This window comes from Haliotis rubra, unplaced genomic scaffold (assembly GCF_003918875.1).
Source record: "Haliotis rubra isolate DU_JTF1 unplaced genomic scaffold, ASM391887v1 Scf1098, whole genome shotgun sequence".
NCBI lineage: Eukaryota > Metazoa > Mollusca > Gastropoda > Lepetellida > Haliotidae > Haliotis > Haliotis rubra.
In genome coordinates, this window is record NW_025765001.1 from 113670 (window position 1) to 134505 (window position 20836).

At 40.9% G+C, this 20836-nt stretch overlaps 1 protein-coding gene across 1 annotated transcript in view; it reads left to right on the forward strand.

The window, feature by feature from the left end:
* The window catches only part of LOC124283924, a 61462-nt gene that overhangs the window by 29020 nt on the left and 11606 nt on the right, over positions 1–20836 (forward strand). The gene's annotated exons all lie outside the window — the stretch shown is intronic.

Sequence of the window (20836 nt, forward strand, 5' to 3'; positions counted from 1 at the left end):
TGAGTAGTATATATTCAGGCTTGAACCTGATCTGTATGGAGAGTGTGTCCATGACCAGCCCAGCACTGACGTTGTGAAACTCCCTTTATATCCTAACTGGGGCCATGAAACAATCAATTAATATTCGCTAAAATCGTGTATTTTTTAAACAAGTTCACATCATCTGGACAGCACTACGTTTATGTTTTATCAACAAAAACAAAAAAACAACCCCGAACGGCCAAACATAATATCCCCAATCCTCCAAATGAATAGTCCGTCCATGGATTATAAACCTTCCATCGAGAGCTAATGGCAATAAAAACAATGTACAGCATCAAAATATAGCTATATATCGCCTTGTATGATTGCTTTCTCATGTTTTATTTACCTCTTGTTATCACTATCACGCTTTAAGCGGATGTAACTGTAGGCGATATTTACGATATCCCCACTCGGCCACAATAAGAAGCCCTACATAAGCTTTGTGAAACCTGGCTAACAAGTGACTGCATATGTAAAAGATATGCACACATCACAGGTTTCTTTGTTCACCGCACTCAGCAATATTCCAGCTATATGACGGCGGTCTGTAAATAATCGAGTCTGGGCCAGACAACCCAGTGATCAACATCAACATCATGACCATCGACATACGACGACATGTGCCCACCAAGTTAGAGTCCCACCAAGTCAGTCCCGCGTCAGTCGCCTCTTACGACAAGCATGGGTTGCTGAAGACCAGTTCTGACACCAAAGACATTGTCATTCGTTCACTATCTGTTGCCGTTCACATAAGCTTTCTGTAAATTGTTCCGAAATGTCAGACGTCTTCGAACATAAATGTTTCCTAATGTATCACCATTTCAGAAAATGCATTAAAGTTTTTTGAGACGAATGCACTCGTTTCAGGTGGCAGTTATAACAACACTGGAATTGTCATTATGGCTGCCCTGGTCGCCTCTGTGGCGTATGTGTTGTACATGTGAGTATATATGTGCTTATAGAAACTGAAATATATCACTCATATAAACTTTAGTTTTCATACATCTTGATTTAGTCTTCATATGTTGATAACCTCTAACGTTCAACTTGTGGTAACATATAACCATTTCGTCAACGGTGAAATGGTAACAATTAATACAAAGGACCGTTGAGATCAACCTACCGGCAATAGAGAAATACTGCAAACTGCAAACATAATGAAGAACTATCTGAGTGCTGCATGTTAACACAAAGACATGGTCAGTCATCCTGGTTAGAGTAGGAGCAGGCATCTGCAGTCAGGAACCATCTGATCATCATGTTTGTCAGCTACACTTTCCAAAAGTAAGAAACGTATAGGTGATTTTGAGAATATGTAGCTGTGTCATAACAATGCAAATATACTTTTTCTTTCCAAAACGGCATCTTTGTGTGATTGTAAACAGCTTCAGTGCCAACACGCGGCAAGTTTAACTTGTCCCTTTGTTTTACAAGATTTTGAAGAAATATTCGCCAAAACGTCACCCCCCACCCCACCAAAAAAACAAACCCAACAAACAACAACAAAACAAACAACAAACACACACACACACCCGACATGCAAAGCAAAATACACGTGCAAATAAGCGGGAAAGCATGCCACGTCTATCACTACAAAAAGGCAAACGTTGTGTTTAATTTTGTCGTTTTTGCCTTGAAAAGAGGAAATCATCATGCCACGACTGAGTGCCTTCAATCGAAACATCGACATAGGCCGCCTTGAAGTTGGGGAGTCGCAGTCTGCAGTTGCCCGACATTTCAACTTTCATCAGAACACCATACCTCGCCTTTGGTATCGTTTCCTGCAGGCCAGTGCCGCCCAAGATCGCCGATCAAGAGTTGCCACCCAAGCCCAGGACTGCTACATCCGGGCTGCTTACTTGCGTCATCGTCTTGCCAACCAAACTGTCAGGAATCGCTTGCGTGAAGAGGGGATTCGATCAAGAAGGCCAGTTGTTGCCTTTGTTTTAAGAGCGCAAGGTTGAAAATGGTCAGTGATGAATACAATTGTTTCTTTGGAACTGGATATCCTCAGAAAATGGTTGGACAGGTCGCCAGATTCGGTGTATCATGTGGGGTGCGATATCCAGCACACAAAGATCTGATTTAGTGAAGGTTGAGGGGAATTTGACAGCAAATATACATCAACGCAGTCCTTGCAAGTCGCATGCTTCTGTTTATGGACCGACAGAGTGAATTGTTCCAGCATGACAACGCTAGTTCACATACAGCTCGCGTCGCGGTCTGCTACCATGCCAATTCTAACGTCAATGTCTTGCTGTGGCCTACACGATCACCCATGGGATGAACTGGATCGACGAGTGTGTCATCCCATTGCAGGAAGAGTGGGGAAGAATTCCACACGAGCGACTTTGTCTGTGCCGAGACGGTGTCGAGATGGTGCCGAACAGTAATTGCTGCCAGTGGTGACCATACAAAGTACTCTTTGTCTATAGACCAGTGAGTGAGTGAGTGAGTGAGTGAGTGAGTGAGTGAGTGAGTGAGTGATCGAGTGATCGAGTGAGTGAGTGAGTGAGTGAGTGAGTGACGTCACATCGGCAATATTTCAGCCACATCGTGACGAGAACAAATTTGACGATGTATGTATTATAAATCCCGTCGTCAAAGGACAGCAAAACAACTAGACTATCACAGTTCGAATATAAAATTTGCATGTGAAGTTAAAACAAATAGCAGAATTTGCACAATACATAATATAAAAGTAGACTACAGATCACCAACTTAACTGAAGGTAGATCACCATACTACGGACCATGGTGACTTACAGTACTTTCCCACCTGCATGGACCCTAGTTGAATTTACACCATCCCTTCCGCCACAGGCGATTGTAGGGAAATCTACAGACGTGTGAATTGTCACCTTTTTACTATTGACATTACATTAAATAATTGTTCTGAAACTAACGCAATATGGCTTATGCGTTTCTTTTTTAAGAGTGTACTTTCACAAACACACTTTGACAAGCAGGGTGTCTCCCACAATTCACGATCAGGGCCACAACTCGTGAAAAAGAGTGATGTTGCCCTGCCTCAGTAACATGCTTTATTTGATTGCGGGGTACACTCAGAGTACGTACGTACCCGCGAACGCACACGCACGCACACACACACACACACACACTTTGTCCAAGTTGACTGCACGTTGCTGTACCCTCAACTGGGTGTTTGCACGTATTCATGAGGCCACCATCTGGTCATATACCAACGGATTCGTGGGTTGTTTTAAGTGCACAGGGTTGTGTACTGTGCACTAGGGGTTGTGACAACACTGAAAGAGTGCACACAAAGTTGACTCCAAGGTTTTTAGACCCGGTCACAGTTGGGCTCGATCCCATCACCTCAAACTCGCTGGATCACTAGCCTGGCGCTTTAGCCAGTTCGCCCACCGCGCCGAGTAGACGGGCAGTCCTATGGCAGTACCAGTGGTAGCTTCAGGACGTATCAGAAAGAGAATCTCTTCAGTTTGCCAAGCCCATAGGGTTCTCCTTGGTGTTAAAACGTCTTCTTGCATGAGTTAAAGTTTCGGAAACATGTCAATGTAGTTCGTTGTTCGTGCTCAGAAGTTATTGTGCAATGCAAATCGTAGACGTTTCTAACTAGAATTTGTCGCTGTACGGGTGTATCTTAAGATGGATGTACATGCAAGTTCGAATATGTGCTAACAGTTGGGCCAACTATAGTAATTTTATGTGTTTCACTGTACCCTTGTAGCCGAAGGAAGAAGGTGCCAGGTGCCGATGCTACATCAAACTCCAAGGCAAACTGCACGGTGCCTGACAGTGTCGCTGGTGGTGCAGCAGGTGAGAGCACGTACACATTGCTGATATTTAACCCCAGACCCATCGACATCAACGAGAGTGCTGACGCATATTTCGAAGGCGTGAAATAGTTCGAAATTTAACACAAGTGAGGTGAGTTGAGGTGAAATTTGGTTTAACGTCGTGCTTGAGAATATTTCGCTCATATGACGACGTGCATGCATGTGTATGTGTATGTGCGGCTGCTTGTACTAGCACAGAATTAAGCCAGTTTTGTAGTGCTACCTCACTGAGATACCATGTTGCAGTGAAGCATGAATACCCCACTCAGACACAGTATACTGACTCCGAGCCGACCAGTCCTTGTTGTACCCATTAATGCCGAGCGCCAGGCAGGGACCAACAAGTACCATATTTTAACGTCTTTTGGTATGACGCGGTCGGACGCTCTAATCACTACACCACGGAGGTGGACATTTAACACAAGTTCTCTCATGAGGACAGGTAATATATTCTAGCTCATTACTTTGTCTTTTTTGTACAAATCTGTGATCTCTTTAACATTCATCCGAACGCAATGTTACATGTAACTGTCTGTATCAGAATTCACAAATAAATTTTATTTATTACATGCATGTTTAAACGATATGGTTGGTGTCGTATTAAGGACGTGAAACGTGTTGAATCTATAGTGTTGTTCTTATATGACCAGTATTCATATGATGTTAGTGTTCCCCGAATGTATCTTCAGTTGGTACTTGTGCCAATATGTGAATACTTTATTTAAGGTTGTTGTAATAGAGAGTCGAGTGTCAGTTACTTTTATTGAAAAACATAATGCTTTTTCCAAATTGATTGAGAGATGGGTGATACCCATATTCAGAAACTGCTTACCCTGTTTCCAATATCTGGTGCCATCACTATGTTTTTAGTGATCAATTTGTAGACATTTAACCGATGCAGAGATTTAACAATTTTGTTTTCTATTTGTTGTAGCTACAATGTATTTCATGCGTCATATTATTTTTCTTATTTCTCGTAAAAATAGTGTTTACTATTGCTCTTATTGTTGGAGTATTGTTTATAATTTCAATGACAACCCATGAATTTGTTTTATTCGTTTTTATTTACTTTCTACATATATTTATTTATATAAACACAGTAAAATTGGACAAAATCAATTTGGTTTGAAAAATATGTTTCATTTTATGACCGCTTGACTGAGAAATAATACAACACTGTCACAATTTACTTTTGACAAACAGTCACGTGACCGTCAACAACTACTTACAAGAAAATAAGTAGGTCAGGTCATTCCATGTAGTGTTGGCAGGGGGTACAGTACTACTTCAGACAATACAGTACACTGGTGTCTGTCGTGCATGCGGGGTTTATATAACCAAACTGTTCCTTGTGTACAATAGTTGCATTGAACAACTACTGGCTTGTTTTCTTTTGACGAATACCTTTTGCGTTACAATCTTATACAACCCACTAAGAAAGACACCTACCGCCTCTTTCAGGACGAGATCGTTTTTACATCGGTTATGGTAGAATGGAAACAAACTGAATGTGTTTTAAAATTGGAATTAATCTGTTTTTTCAAACACATCATGTTAACCTTGTAAATATAGATCCTTTCAGCAGGCGCAAACCGACTAGATTACAAAAGGTCAGTTTAGCTGTTGACTTCATGATGTTCAACAAACTAACGGTGTCTGTGACTTTATTGATAACACATAGAGGAGAGGAACATTAGACAATCTCAAGTAAGTTTTACAAGAGTTAGTGAGGGAGTTTGATAGGCATACACTTATTTCACAGGCCCTCATGTTGGATGGTACTTATTAGTGATAGTGGAAGAGATTTAACATTTGATTCATGTAGCTCATTTTGTTTGTATTCGTCACATACAGTTTCTGATGATTTCAAAGTTTACTGTTGACTGACATCTTTGAACTTTTGTTATATTTATCGTCATGTCATATGTTCATATGTTTATATCTTTACATTTGTTACACTCTTTTGGTAACGTTTTTCTTTTTTGTTTGTCTAACGTTGTTACTTAATTTTAATAATTCATGTAAGATGTTATTGTTTTGTTTTTGTAATAACTTTGGATGTTTTAAAGGATAATTTCTTTTGAAGATGTGATATATCAATACGCATTTCTCTGTAATATTCAAGAGATGCATAAACGTTTGACGAATTGATGTTTCATTGAAGATATCTAAATTTATATTGTGTTTTTTGTTCTCACTTGCATAAACTTTACGTTTTTTTAATATTTTGCCATTTTTAGAATTAAGTTGCTAGCATCATTCAATATATACTGGCCAAATAAAGAAACTGCACACAGAAAATGTAGATATAGGCACGCAGCGTCTTAAAACATAAATACAGGTGTGAACATGGCAAGTATTGGAAACAATCAAACGCTCATGCACGTGTCAGGCGACGTGACGTCATTGATAGTGGCCTTTGGACTTGCAATGGGTTACTGCAAGTGCAGCACGTGCAGCTGCACACAACATGTGAAACTCAGAAATTGCAGTCACTGTCGAAAGCGTGACCTTTGGTCATTCAAATGTTCACAAATTCACATGAGAAGTCACATGCACATCATGCCAAGATTAATATCTGCTCAACGTAATGAAGCCAATGAAATGGTTCGAGCAGGAATGAGCCAACAACAGGTGGCAGCACATTTCAAAAGCCATTGTAACACTAATGACGTCGCCGACCACCCATGGTATGGGCGTCCCCGACGTAACGACGCCGAGACAGGACAGATGGATTCGGGTGACTCATCTCAGGTTCAAGACGGCAGTGACCACGTCCAAGACCATTCCCCAGGCCTTCAATGCTCATTCAGTAGCCTCTATGCGTCGTCGATGCACTGCTGTGCTTCACGCACATGGTCATACCCGTTATTGACTTTGTGACTTCGTCGTGTGACGCCGTACTCGATTTTGAACTTCTGACGTCATCGTTACGGATATTGTTCTTGCTCTTTCCACATTTTCTTGTGGTCCGATACTGCAACTTATAAAGTGTCCACATCATTTCGTCTTTTCTGTGTTGTATTCCAATTCTGAAGGAATTTTCTGTGTGCACAGTTTCTTTATGTGGCTAGTATGCGTCTTCACACAACTTCAGTGTTTGAAGTCCTTATACACCATTTGAAGCAGTATATATATATTCAGATTCATTATGTCAGATTCATCACTAATTTATCAGTAACACATTCATGTAATTTTCTGTGTCGTTTTGTGAATATGGCAAACCGAGATAGATTGAACTCTATTGTTTTCCTTTTGTTGTAACTACTATGTTTTTGATGTGTCAGTTTTGTAGATTTATGCATATGTATATATCTGCTTTATCTCTTGTTGAAGTGAGGCTGCTTAGAGTTTTAGTGACACCCTTTTGATATATTTTATTTATTTTTATTTACTTTCTACTTGTAATTATTTAGTTTAAATCAGTAAAATTGGACATGATCAATACGGTTTGAAAAGTACGTCTGATTTTATTACCACTTCACTGAGAAATAATACAACACTGACACCTTAATTCCGTTTGACCAACATGGCCGATAACAAGCTTTAAGACAACTTCCTTACAAATGGTGTTTATCACACCAAGGATCATCCATTGGACTTGCGAGATAATGGTTACGCAAAATACCGAATATGCTTCTGTCGTACTTCCTCGTGCCTCGTTGCATCGTTCAAATACGATATGTCAGAATTGAGCCAAATGATTCTTCTACCAGCTCTAACTGTTGTGTTAGTGAGGGAGTTTGATAGGCATACGGTTACATCACATGCCCTAATGTGGGAGGATCCTTATGAGTGATAGTGGAAGAGATTGAACATTTGACTCTTTGTGTAGCTCATTTTGTTTGCATTCGTTACACATTGTTTCTCATGATTTTAAAGTTTACTGTTGACCGACATTTTTCAACCTTTTACATTTATCGTCGTATCCAATGTTCACATGTTTATATCTTTATATTTGTTACATTGAGTATCTCATTTGTTTGTCTTACGTTGTTACTTAAATTTAGGAATTCCTCTTACATGTACATCCATCTCAAGATACACCCATACAGCGAAAAGATCCTAGCTAGGAAGAACCTGTTTCTTTTAAAGTGATATTTGGTTGGCCATATAATATATCTATATAGATATTTTCAATAAAGTTCAAGCAATTCATAAAATGTTGATGAAGTAATGTTTCATTGAAGATATCTAAACATTTATTGTACTTCCTATTTTCGCCGTTCGGTTTTAATATTTTGTCATTTTAGAATTAGGTGTTTCTTTTTGCATCATTCAATAAACGTCTTCACAGCTTGAGTATTTGAGGCTCTTTTAGTGTTTGAGTATTCCAGTTATGCCACATGAGATTTACTTTGAGGAACGCCCACAGTGATTGTCACGGAATAGCCCTATAGCGTCATCAACATCACAACGCAGTATGAAAATTAACAACATAAGTTTATTCAAAAGTTATTACAACACACACATCTTCACACATGAAACACCCATATTCACACTCACCATGCACACATTGGATAACCCTTCAAATAAGCCTACGCATTCACACCTACTACAGTATAGGTTTCACCCATCTCTTAACACTTTCTCAACACTCATTTCATAACACCATCTCACACGGTCAACCAGTTACTTTACACATCCGCACAATCAATTACTTTATATGCCTATGCTTCTATGTGTATACAAACACACAAGTTACTTGATATAAGAAACTAAACCAACATATCTACACTTCTAATTACATATTATTATTCAATTCAATGACAACAGATCATACAGGAATTATATGATTCGTATAACCATATTCACAGTATCTGTGCCAATGCATGAATATCAGACTGATTACAAGGTTCAGTTAAGGATGGTACTATTAAATGCCCGTCCATGTCATACACATGAAGGTCACACAGGAGTCAGATGCGTCGTCATCTATGCCTCTGGATCCTCTCCAGGTTCGGTACACACTCAAGCGTAAGAAGGGTATTTGATTCAAGCAGCAACCGGCTTCAACATCACAGGGTTACGAACACACGACCTGGCCAAGGTCAAGACTCCCGTGGGACATCGTCTTCACGCCGTAACTAAGCACCCTTTACTTTTTCACATCGCCATCATGCTCCTATTACAGGCTAGGTCTGCTCATGTACGAAGCGCCCTCTACGGAGTCGTTGTGGCGACTTTGCACATACGCGCCCATCCGTAGGCTTTTGCTGTAACATTTGGAGTGAATACTAAATACACAGCACTACATTTCACTATATTACTACACTATAGTGCTTCCACTCCGACACTTTACCAATACATGTATGCCTTCAACATTCTTATGGTGATATTAAGTAATTGACTATTACAAACACTTCCTTAACATTCACGATAACTACAAATTCCACGAATTGTAGTATAACGCTGTCATTCCATTCACACAATGCAAATCACACAATGTCCACGAATACTCAAAAATTCATTCACAAAGCCTGCATTGCATTCACATAAAAAAATCATTCACAAAAATTGTACTCACGTTCACTGCAAAGAATGACAAAATTAAACATTCTAACCAAATAACAGAAACCATACACACTACTCTACCACTTCCATATTACGCCCAAGTGACCAAGAAATGTTGCACAAATATAGAAACTAAGCAATATTAATTCTAATGATAATATACTGAGTCAAAAAAGAAACTTCACAAAATGTAATTTTAAAAAATAATGAATAATTTTTCTCTGATGATAGATCTATGTATCCGAAATGGGATCCCTATCTTTCGACTCTAGAAAAACGTCAGCAAAACCCCACTCAAACCCATCCATTCGTCGTGCAAATAACGTTAGTGCCAAATCAGGTTTTGCACGTGCAGTCGATCACGTGATCTTGGCGTCGAAGTTTTCCTCATATGCACGTGTTTGCATTGGCCTCAAGAATTGAAAAAAACACTTTTAAACCACAGTTCTAACGGTACTTGAAATGCCACGATTGTCAAATGTGCAACGTGAACGTGCCGTTGGCATGTTGCAAGCGGGAAGATCTGTCGCAGAAGCAATGGGATGCAGCCGTCGTACTGTGTATGACTTGCGAGGTCGTCTACAACAAACTGGCACGACTTCTGATCGCCAAAGGTGGGGTCGTCACGTGTGACGTCACGAGCAGAAGACCGTCGAATCGTCCTACGTCATCTACGTGACAGATTTCTGCCGGCTACACAAACCAGGGCTGAGATGTTTAGAGGCGACTGTCCTCACAGACTAATCGAAATCGGTTGCGGGCTGCCAATCTCCATTCTCGACGTCCATATCGTGGGCCAATATTGACGCCGTTTCATCAACGTCAACGTCTGCTGTGGGCCCAACGTCACCTCCGATTGACCCAGAGAGACTGGAATCGAGTCGTCTTTAGCGATGAATCCAGGTTTACCCTCAGATTCGCGGACGGCAGGCATAGAGTCTGGAGACGACGTCGTGAACGGTATGCCCCATGTTGTGTACAGGAAGTCGACAGATTCGGGGGCGGTAGTTGCATGGATTGGGGTGCTTTCTGTGGGAACAACCGTTCCCGACTTCTGGTCATCCATGGAAACCTCACAGTTGCTGCTTACCGCGACCAGGTGCTCACTCGTTCCTTTCATGGCGGCTCATGGCCCAGGTCTACGGTTCCAGCATGATAATGCTCGGCCGCATACCGCGATGTTGACACGAAATTTCCTTCAGAACGCTGGAATCAAGTTCATGGACTGGCCATCGAGGTCCCCTGACCTTAATCCAATAGAGTACGTTTGGGATGCACTTTGGAGAAGGCTTCGTGGTCTTAGGAACCAACCTCAGAATTTGCAGGAACTTGGCGCTGCCTTGCAAGGGCAATGGCGCAGAATCCACAAACACGTGTTCACAAACATCAGGCAGTCGATGAGGAGACGGTGTTTGGCAGTGGTGAATGCGCGCGGCGGCCATACACGATATTGAACTGAGACATTTCGCATTTTTATTCTTGTGACTTGACATTCTGTATACCCATGTTTTGGAACGGCGGTGTAGCCTAATGGAACTGATTATGGCACTGTCAGTGTATCGAGTACATCACACAGATTCAGCAATGAAATAATAACAATTTAACCATCTTACCATCTCTTGTTCTTCTATAGTGCCCTGAAGAAAGAATGTGAAGTTTCTTTTTTTGACTCAGTATACATAAATGTACTCACGTCCAAACGACCAAATATGACGAGAAACACACAGCAGGTCCGACGTGGACGCTCTCTAAACTTGCTGTGCACCCAGACAACCGCCTAACCAGCCTATGTAGGACACGCGCACGTGCTGCATGCTTTTCCCGCGCGCAAGCCCATGCTCATACACACTTGTTCGCTCGCTCTCGCCTGGACTACGGGTTTTAATAAACTTTGTTGTGACAGTGATGTAGATATCACACATTACCACTTTGGGACACTCCCAAGTAGAGGCATGGTGCTGAAACACCTCGATATACAATCCCAGTGACCAGGCATTTGAACCCACGGCCAACTATTCACTTGTTCCTGATGCGCCCAATGGACGGAACTCTGCACGACAAATGGTGTCGCATTAGAGGACTTGGCCACCTCTGTGATCACAAAGTTTGAAACATGTTCTGTATCGAATTTTGTAAAGCCACCATTTGTGACAACTGTCAGGTACTCAAAAGAGTGGCGAATTGTATACAAACTGATCAATGAACGTCTTCATTTGAGTGTTTGAGGCTCTTTTAGTGTTTGAGTATTCCAATTGTGCCTCTGCATATCAGTTCTACTTTGAGGAAAACCCACAGTGATGTAGATCTCACAGGTTTACCACTTTTGGGACGGTCCGAAGCACGGGCATGGTGCTGAACCACCTCGATATACAACGACCAGGTATTCACTTGTGCCTGGCGCGCCCAAGGGATGCAACTCTGCACGACAAATTGTGTCGCATTAGAGGACTGGGCCACCACTGAGGTCACGAAGTTTGAAACATATCCATTTCTGGATTGGATTCTATCAAATCACCATTTGTACCGGCTGTCAAGCACTTCAAAAGTATACAAACTGATCAATGAAAGTGTTCACGAACAAAAACGATATCTTGCTTATTTGTGTCTGAATATTTTACGACATCTGTATGCATGCGCCTATTGTGTTCACAACTAACATGCACCGTGACTTCTACAGTACCCAACATTAAGGCTCACTGAGGCGAGGCGCATTGGTCATATTTCTTTATGTAAGATCAATAGACATTTGAATAGGAGGTGAGATCAGGGTTAACAATTGAAATACTTAACGGGTGGGGACAGATTACGCTGCCACAATGAAAGACTGGTGGTAACCAGAATAACTGCATAACAGCTAATACACATGTACTAAGCCGAACGCAATCTGTGCTGTGACACATGCCTTGGCTCTGATATTGCAGCCATCGCAGCCGAGACATGTAAGTATCCGCTTTCGTAACTCGCAACTCTCGGGAATATAGGAAGAAATGTAAAGGTTGGAATGATCGACGGGGACATTGTACGGTCATGTGCGAAAACTGTTTTGACCTGTTAGAGGTGACAGACATGTTACAGTATATTGATAACGTGGATCAGTTTTTAACTATTGAAAGGAATAGTCATACTTTTTTATTCTTGCAGGATAATTATGTGTGCTTGCGTCTCTGTGTGTGTGTGTGTGTGTGTGTTTGTCTGTCTGTGTATGTGCCTTTGTGTGTGTTCGAGTCTCTGTATGTGTGTGTGTGTGTGTCTGTCAGTCTCCTTATGTGTGTGTATTTGTCTTTGCGTGTGTCTTACGGTAGTGCAGGATATATTCACAGAGCTGAAGCAATTATGTACTGATACTACAGCCTGGCTCCCTTTGATTACTGTGCTACGCTTCAACCTTGACCCAGGTAAGGTCTGACCAATGGCGGCCTTCACTACTGGGTTACAAGCCATATATTTGCAATAGACAACTCCAAGAACCTGTGATTACAAAAGAACCCTCGACCTTACGCGCAGTGAGTAGTAGTAGTAGTAGTAGTAGTAGTAGTAGTAGTAGTAGTCGTAGTAGTAGTAGTAGTTTGTTGTTTAACACCGCACTCAGCAATATTCTAGGTATATGGCGGCGGTCTGTTATAAATAATCGAATCTGAACCTGACTACTGAGTGATCAAAAGCCTAAGCATCGGGGTACGGTGACCTGTGTTATAAGTCAGCGAGCCCGGATCTTCATAAAGTGGGTATTGTTTTAGAGTAACTCACCTTAGCCTCACTGATAATAGGTATGTTGTTTTGTCGGGAGTAAATGGTACCATTCATATGCCTAGTTGTAGAGGACGTGGAATTTGTTAAAACAATTTGAGATGAGATACATGTAAGAATATACATGTATTAATGACGTCGAGGATTGTTAAAGACTGACTGACTGACTGAGTTTGGTTTTACGCCGCTTTTAGCAATATTCCAGCAATATCCAGCTGGGGACACCAGAAATGGGCTTCACTCATTGTACTCATGTGGGGACTCGAACCCGGGTCTTCGGCGCGACGAGCCAACGCTTTAACCACTATACTACCCCACCGCCCCGGATTGTTAAAGAAGAATATATGTGGGTAAAATATCTAAGTTAGCTGGCAGTGATGAGAAGGATAGTGTCTTATAGTACGTTTGGCTCCAAATCGGACTCGAAAACAACTAAACATAGAATACTCAATGAAACACGAATCATAATCATAACATCAGACTAACTCTGTCATTTTTTTGCAGAATTTATGATCTAAACATAAAAAAGCAGTTTATAAAACCATCATTAAAAGTTTGATACAGTTCACTATTTGTTATGAGGGAGGACTGCAAGGGGGAGGAACAATCGACTTCCTCCCAATAATCCCCCATAGCTACTCTGTTAATGTATAACTATTGGCTTCTGTAAACATCCTCCAACCTTGTACATCAACCTCATTAATTGTGTAAACATCAATCACTTACTGTTCAACTTTACTATGTATATAAATACACCTTGCATCCAGTATTGTACATCATTTGCTTGGTAACGGTGTTAGTAGCTACACCGAAAAGTCGCTCATATGGTATTAAAGAAGTTGTCTATCCATAGAACTCTCCTCGTTGTTCATCACACCAATGTCTAAATGCCACCCAAACAAGTTGACAGCCAGGTGTACGCGAAGCACCTGCACAAGTGCCGACAAAGTCATTGGTTCATTAACCTGTGCTGTGCCAGCTCCGTCCTTTCTCGCACACCTGGCTGTTCCTCTCTTTGCACCCCTCCCTCGTAACAAATAATGAACTGTGTCAAGATTGTCATGATAGTTTGTTAAACAACTTTATTATTTCCAGGACATAAATTCTGAAAGGAAATCACAGAGTTGGTCTGATGTTTTGATTGTGATCAGTGTGTCATTGAGTATTATATGTTTAGTCGTTTTCGAGTTAGATTGCGATTCATCGGTCCGATTTGGAGCCAAACGGACTATAGTGGAGTGAAGTGTCTTAATGACTTCACATCACAGAGTCAGTGTCACCAGCTCCTGTCAACACCAGGAATAGCTTTCCCCTATACGGATCACAATAACAAGTGGCCTCCTTGTGCTCCAGATCCGACAACTAATATTCAACTGGGGGAGTTGACATGAATCGGGTCATGAAGATTCTGTTGAACACAGGCACACAACCAGTGGGTGATTTCCATAAGTGACACAACATATCGACCAGAATAGTATTTTGGTCATTTTGTCCATTACATGCACCCCGAAGTGTGACCAAGTCAAGCTTGCGGTCACATGAACAGCATATCCATACCATGACAGAGCCTCCGCCAAATGGCCCGGTTTCCTGTATGTGGCGTTGTCGAGGAGCTGCACGATGAAAAACCATGATGATATGGCTTCAAAGAAATTCTGAAAGAGCAAACTTGATTATGGGAAAGCATTAAGCAATTAGTAATCAAACTGACAAAGAAATTAAGAAGACAGTGTCTATCTCAGTATAACGACTGATATATTGTTTGATATTTCGAAGCAGATTACACTTGTTCAACCTTTCTCTGAACAAGTCTGGGTGGGAACCTGCTGATTAATTTCAAAGGACCAAGAACTCAAAACCTTTGGCAGTATGGCGCTTCCTTTCCAAGAAGTTGACAATGTTCTAGTTTGCTACCATTTCAACGAAGGCCATTCCTGTTGATACTGAATGGAAGTGTTTTCATCAAATTGTTCTTTTAAATCTATATGCTTTGAGGTTAGCATGTGATACTCCTTAGTAAGATCATTTGGGTGCACGTGTGAACAAAACTTGTATCGAAATTCAAACTCATTCCAGCCTTTGAAGAGCCTGTAAGCAGAGTCATTTGTCTTCAACTAAGCCAGGAAACCAGTGGATGTTAACCAGCTTGTGTGCGTCCACGAAGTGGCAAGAAACTAATCCTTTAGCGTCATTTCAAGACTTATTGATATGTGATATATTTTAGCTGACAAAAGGAGTCCCCTGTAAAATAGGATGTAAAATCATGGTGTTTGTAAAGAGCCCTTGTGTCGATAATTCTGGCGATGATTTGATTTTAGCCACCAGACATTTCAGCAAAAATCTGGGAACTTCATTTTTGGTTCTGTCAGGAAACTGGAACAGTCCATGGAGAGGATGGTTTACAAGGGCTTCAGTTTGGTGTTTCTTTTGACGGTGCTGCAGACCGGCAAGGGTAAGTAACACTTGTTATTCTCCCAGGATCTACGTTTATACACTTTATCATATAATGGAGGGTGTTATCGGTGCAATAAAGCAATCTGGTAAACTTGGTATCCAAATCTGATAAATATGCAAATTAGGCCAGTACACAAACTACTTACTATTTAGAATGGAATTTCATATTTTCTGTTGTGAACTGCCCGAGTTTGATTTTTTAGACGGAAAGATCTTATTTTAAGCAAGAGTTATGTTTGCACTATGTTAGCGACGAGTCACAACAATATGCCGCCGTCACAAACGAACTTCACCTTAGTGTACCACTTAGTACTCTTACACGAATGCTCGATTCTCCTCATATTAATTTAAGTTATTTTAGGAATAACATTATATGATAAAGAGGTTATTAACCTCGTGTGTTAATATCATACTTAAGGAACAGAAGATATGTATAAGTACAATTTCTATTCCTAACATATGATATCAATGATACGGAAACACACTCGGTTAATACTCTCTATGTATCATCAATATGATAGTGACGCTTTAACAAAGTAAATATGTTTTTGAAAATCATTTACTCAAGGTGTAGCTACGAAGATCAAAGACTATCAGTTGATCGGTTTTACATTAACCATTATATATCGATAAGATTTAGCGGATTTTATCTGAATACGTTCAAAATCGATGTGCACCCACCGTGCTAGAATTTTATAATTACCCACATGAGTACAATGTGTGAAGCCCATTTCTGGTGACCCTCACCGTTATATTGCTGGAATATTGCTAAAAGCGGCGTAAAACCCGACTCACTAGAATTTCACATCACTTCACCTCAAATCAACCACTTAAAATACATCAACCCTTCTTTAAAATATTGGTGTTCTACCAGCAAGAGGTCCCCCTCGTAAAAAATGTAATGACAGACTATAGTTGTTTGTTTTATTTCGTCACAATGTTATGAAAATCCACTAATTAAGACACCTACCGCCCCTTTCACAGACGAGTTCGTTTTTAAAACGGCCATGGTTAAATGGGGATAAATGTCATGTGTTTCAAAACTGGCATTTGCACAAAATGTAAAGACGGGCAGGTCCTCCTCTTTCCCAATATCAGACTGTTGCGTGACCGCCAACTTCTTCCAAGAATGGGTGATTGGGTAGCTTAGTCGTTGAAGCTTTTGCCGAAGACTCGGGGTCGATTACCCACATGGGTACAATGTGTGAAGCCCATTTCTGGTGACCCTCGCCGTTATATTGCTGGAATATTGCTAAAAGCGGCGTAAAACCCGACTCACTAGAATTTCACATCACTTCACCTCAAATCAACCACTTAAAATACATCAACCCTTCTTTAAAATCTGCAGGACCGCAATAAAGGAGACAAGGAAAAGTTAGTTTAAAGGTTTGTGTGAAGAATCGAAAAAACAACATTCACATTAAGGAGACGATAGCACTGACGTGTCCATTGTCTGTCTTAAAACGCATACCTAGATACTTTAGGTACTAGATACTTTAGGATTGGATTGGTTGTTGCTAATCGTCGCACTCAGCAAGGTTCCAGCTATATGGCAGTGGTCTGTGAATAATCGAGTCTGAACTAGACAATCCAGTGATCAACAGCATGAACATCGATCTACTTCATTGGGATACGATGACATGTTCAACAAAGTCAGCGAGCCTGTCCACCCGATCCCGCTTGTCGCTTCTTACGAAAAAGATAAGTCTAAACCAGATCTTCACGGGTAGATACTAAAACAGATATTCAAGTTCAATGAAATGTAAACGAGACCCCTTTATAATTTGTGTTAGCATTGGGCTATGTACAGAGAGTACTGATCAATCATTGATTTAAATTTCAAAAGCTTCCTCCTTAGGTGCGCGTCATGATCATTAAGATCCCTGATTCAAAAGGACTATTTATTGCCTATTAGACGAATCATTTTAGTTTGATTGCCAGGACAATAACAAGAGTATTATTGTCTTGTCCTGTAATTGATTTTATTACAGTATACATGTTTTACTATCTCGCATCCACATACAGCTCCGTGCAGCTATTGAAGGAATGTAACAACCATTGGTTATTACGTTAATTAACTTACAGTCAGAAATTCAAAAATGGGTTATAGCCACAAGATAATGATTTACTTAACACGTCAATCCACCAAGATTTATTACATAAAGGGACCAGAAAGCACTTGAAAATGCCAAAGGTTCAAGTGGTCTGACCAAGCAAGTTGTCTCCACTAGATTTCCACTTGCTTACTCCCCTTGCTAACTATACAGAGGTTGAAGCGGAAGTGTTGGGGACGTATTGAGTAGCGTAATGCAGTATCTGCAGCCCTGAGATGTAAGCTGGTGCCTGGTGGATATCACTAAGATTACAGCAGTGACAAAGGCGCTGTGGTTTAGAGCAATGGGTAACATGATTATTTGACTGGCACTGACACTGATACTTTGTGGATTCTTGCAGAGACAGATGATATTCAAGCTGTGTCATTATTGACCCCGTTAATGTTGGGAGACATAGTCGTTTGTGTTTTGTGCATCGAGTTGATCATAGTCCATCAATTACACGATCAAGACCATAATGCGTGGATGTAATATCATGTTGAATTGACTTTACAGGTGAAGACTACTTGGTGGCAGTGGCATATAGAGGAAACTACTCCAACATCTTGTACACATCAGGAACAACTGGGGGCCTTGTGGAGATCAAGTATCCACACTTCGCTTATAGAACATCACTTGCACTTCGTCCTTTCTGGGATGGGTCACAACTGATAGGTAATAAAATGCAAATCACGAGTGATGTAGAAAATGCAGTTATCGTTGTTAGCGCAAGTGACGAAGAGATAGACATTGTGGTAGATGCTGACGGTGTATTCGTTCCACTTCCAGTATCTGCCCTTGGGACGAAGTACATTTTACCTTCAGGTCTCTCCCAATCAGTGGTTATCGATCCTTGTTACTAATAGCTACACACACAAGAAGAGCACTACAGTTGATATATTCTTTCGAATGGATAGAGGAAGCATTGACTTTACTAATCACCGCTACAGTGACGGCGATGTATTATCGCTTAAACTCAATCCGTATCAAACTTTTAGGATATCTACACCATATGATTTGAACGGAACGGTCATTAACAGCGAACACAGCGTAGCCGTTTATAGTGGTATTGAATATGCCTCTAAGTACACGGTGTATGACCAACTACTGCCGGTCAAGCACTACGGACAGGAGTATGTTGTTGCTGTAGAGGACACCAAACTGGACCTGCAGATCGTCAGTGAACACAGACACGTGCAGGTAGCCTTCAGTTCTGGAGCCACAGTCTCTACTGGCGAGCGTCGTCTCCATAACCGCTCACTTGAACGGGAGAGAGCCTTCACTTCACCGCCACAAGCCCGGTACTGGTGACACTCAGTCGAGCAGATGGTTACAGCAGTTCCTTCACAACCGTACCACCTGTACACTCGTACGTCACTCACAAAGGAGTTTGGTTATATCATAACAATCTTCGTGTAAAACTAAAGATACTAACTGACACGAGAGCAACGGTGTTGATTAAGGAGGTAAACGATGGTCTGACATGGTTGGATATGAGGGGCAGCAGATACAAAGTTGGCACACTGGTACCGTCACAGTCACAGCCACTGTCCGGACTTTCATTTACATTCATATCCAGCGACTTCCCCTTCACTGTTCTGTCCTTCTATAACGGATCGGTCTATAACAGCGGCTACAAAGTGTCTGTAGATGAACCAGTACATTATACAGGTATGTGGAAGTTTCCTTAATTATGTTATGGTTATTAGCTCATAATGTCTTGAATATAAGTTCTCACCCAGTTGATTCTGTAGTTTGTACATGTGTGTTATGTTTTCCTGGTCGATCCAGATGTCTGAAGCACCGCTGTGGGAGGTATACTGGACAAACATAGTGAGGGATACATGTAAATTAAAAAGAATTATGAATAATGATCTATTTATTAATTACGGAAGCGTAGTAGGGCCACGGTGAAATTTTTTGGGGGGGTCACTATCTCCTATGTAGGAGATACTAAGTCCTACGTAGAAGATAATATGTCCTACATAGGACTTAGTATCTCCTACGTAGGACTTAGCATCTCCTACGTAGGAAAATACGTAGAAGATACTAAGTCCTACGTAGGACTTAGCATCTCCTACGTAGGACTTAGCATCTCCTACGTAGGACTTAGTATCTTCTACGTATCTTCTACGTAGGACTTAGTATCTCCTACGTAGGACTTACTTTCTCCTACGTACTTACTTTCTCCTACGTAGGACTTATTAAGTTGAGATATGTTTGGCTATGCAGGACGTTAGATAGTCGAAATGAGAGTCAGTGAATATTCATGACACTAACGCAGTGTTACTGTACAGTGTTATTGTGTGTGTATTACGTTAGGGTGACGTGGACCCTGTTCTAATTGCAGTTATGGAGGTTTGGGTATGGTTATGTTTAATCTAACATACATACATCTATTCACACACAAACACACACACACACACACACACACACACACAGAGACAGAGGTGGGTGGGATGGTTGGGGTGTGATATGAAACTCGGGTTATAACACGACCTCTGCAAGTTGTTTCTTGTCTTTATAAGGCTAGGCTGGATCGGATGCAACGCTCGTTTGGGTTTTATTCGTAATTGTTTACAGGTTGACTTGACTGGACAAGTGTTGACTGCGGCGTAAAACAATACGAAATTGAAAAAGGGAAAGAATTGTCACTATAGTTATTTGTATAAATATAAGGGGATACGTGCACACAGATTGCCACCTATAGTCTAAGACACGTCTGTACACGCAGATTATGATTCATGTGCAACGACCTCTGAAATACCCAATGCATAATAGTAAAGTGTAACAAAGTGCAACATATAACAGTGAACTAACTGCAACGCGTAATAGTAGAGCAAACTGAAAGCAAGGCAGTAAAGTATAACAGTCGGTCCAACACAGTACTAATGTGCAACAATTAGTTGAACACATGATTCTAATAGTGAGGAAACAGTAGACTCTAATACTAAATTGAAACACATGATAGTAGACTCTAACAGTAAATGAAACACATAACTGTAGACTCTAATAGTCAATGAAACGAATGACTGTAGACTCTTACAGTGACTTAAACAGTAAAACAGGAGATTGTGTGCGTGTCTGGGGCTTTAAGTCGACCGTTTCAGATTAATCCATATAAACGTATATCGATCATCTCCTACAGGAAATATTAAGTACTACGTAGGAGATACTATGTCCT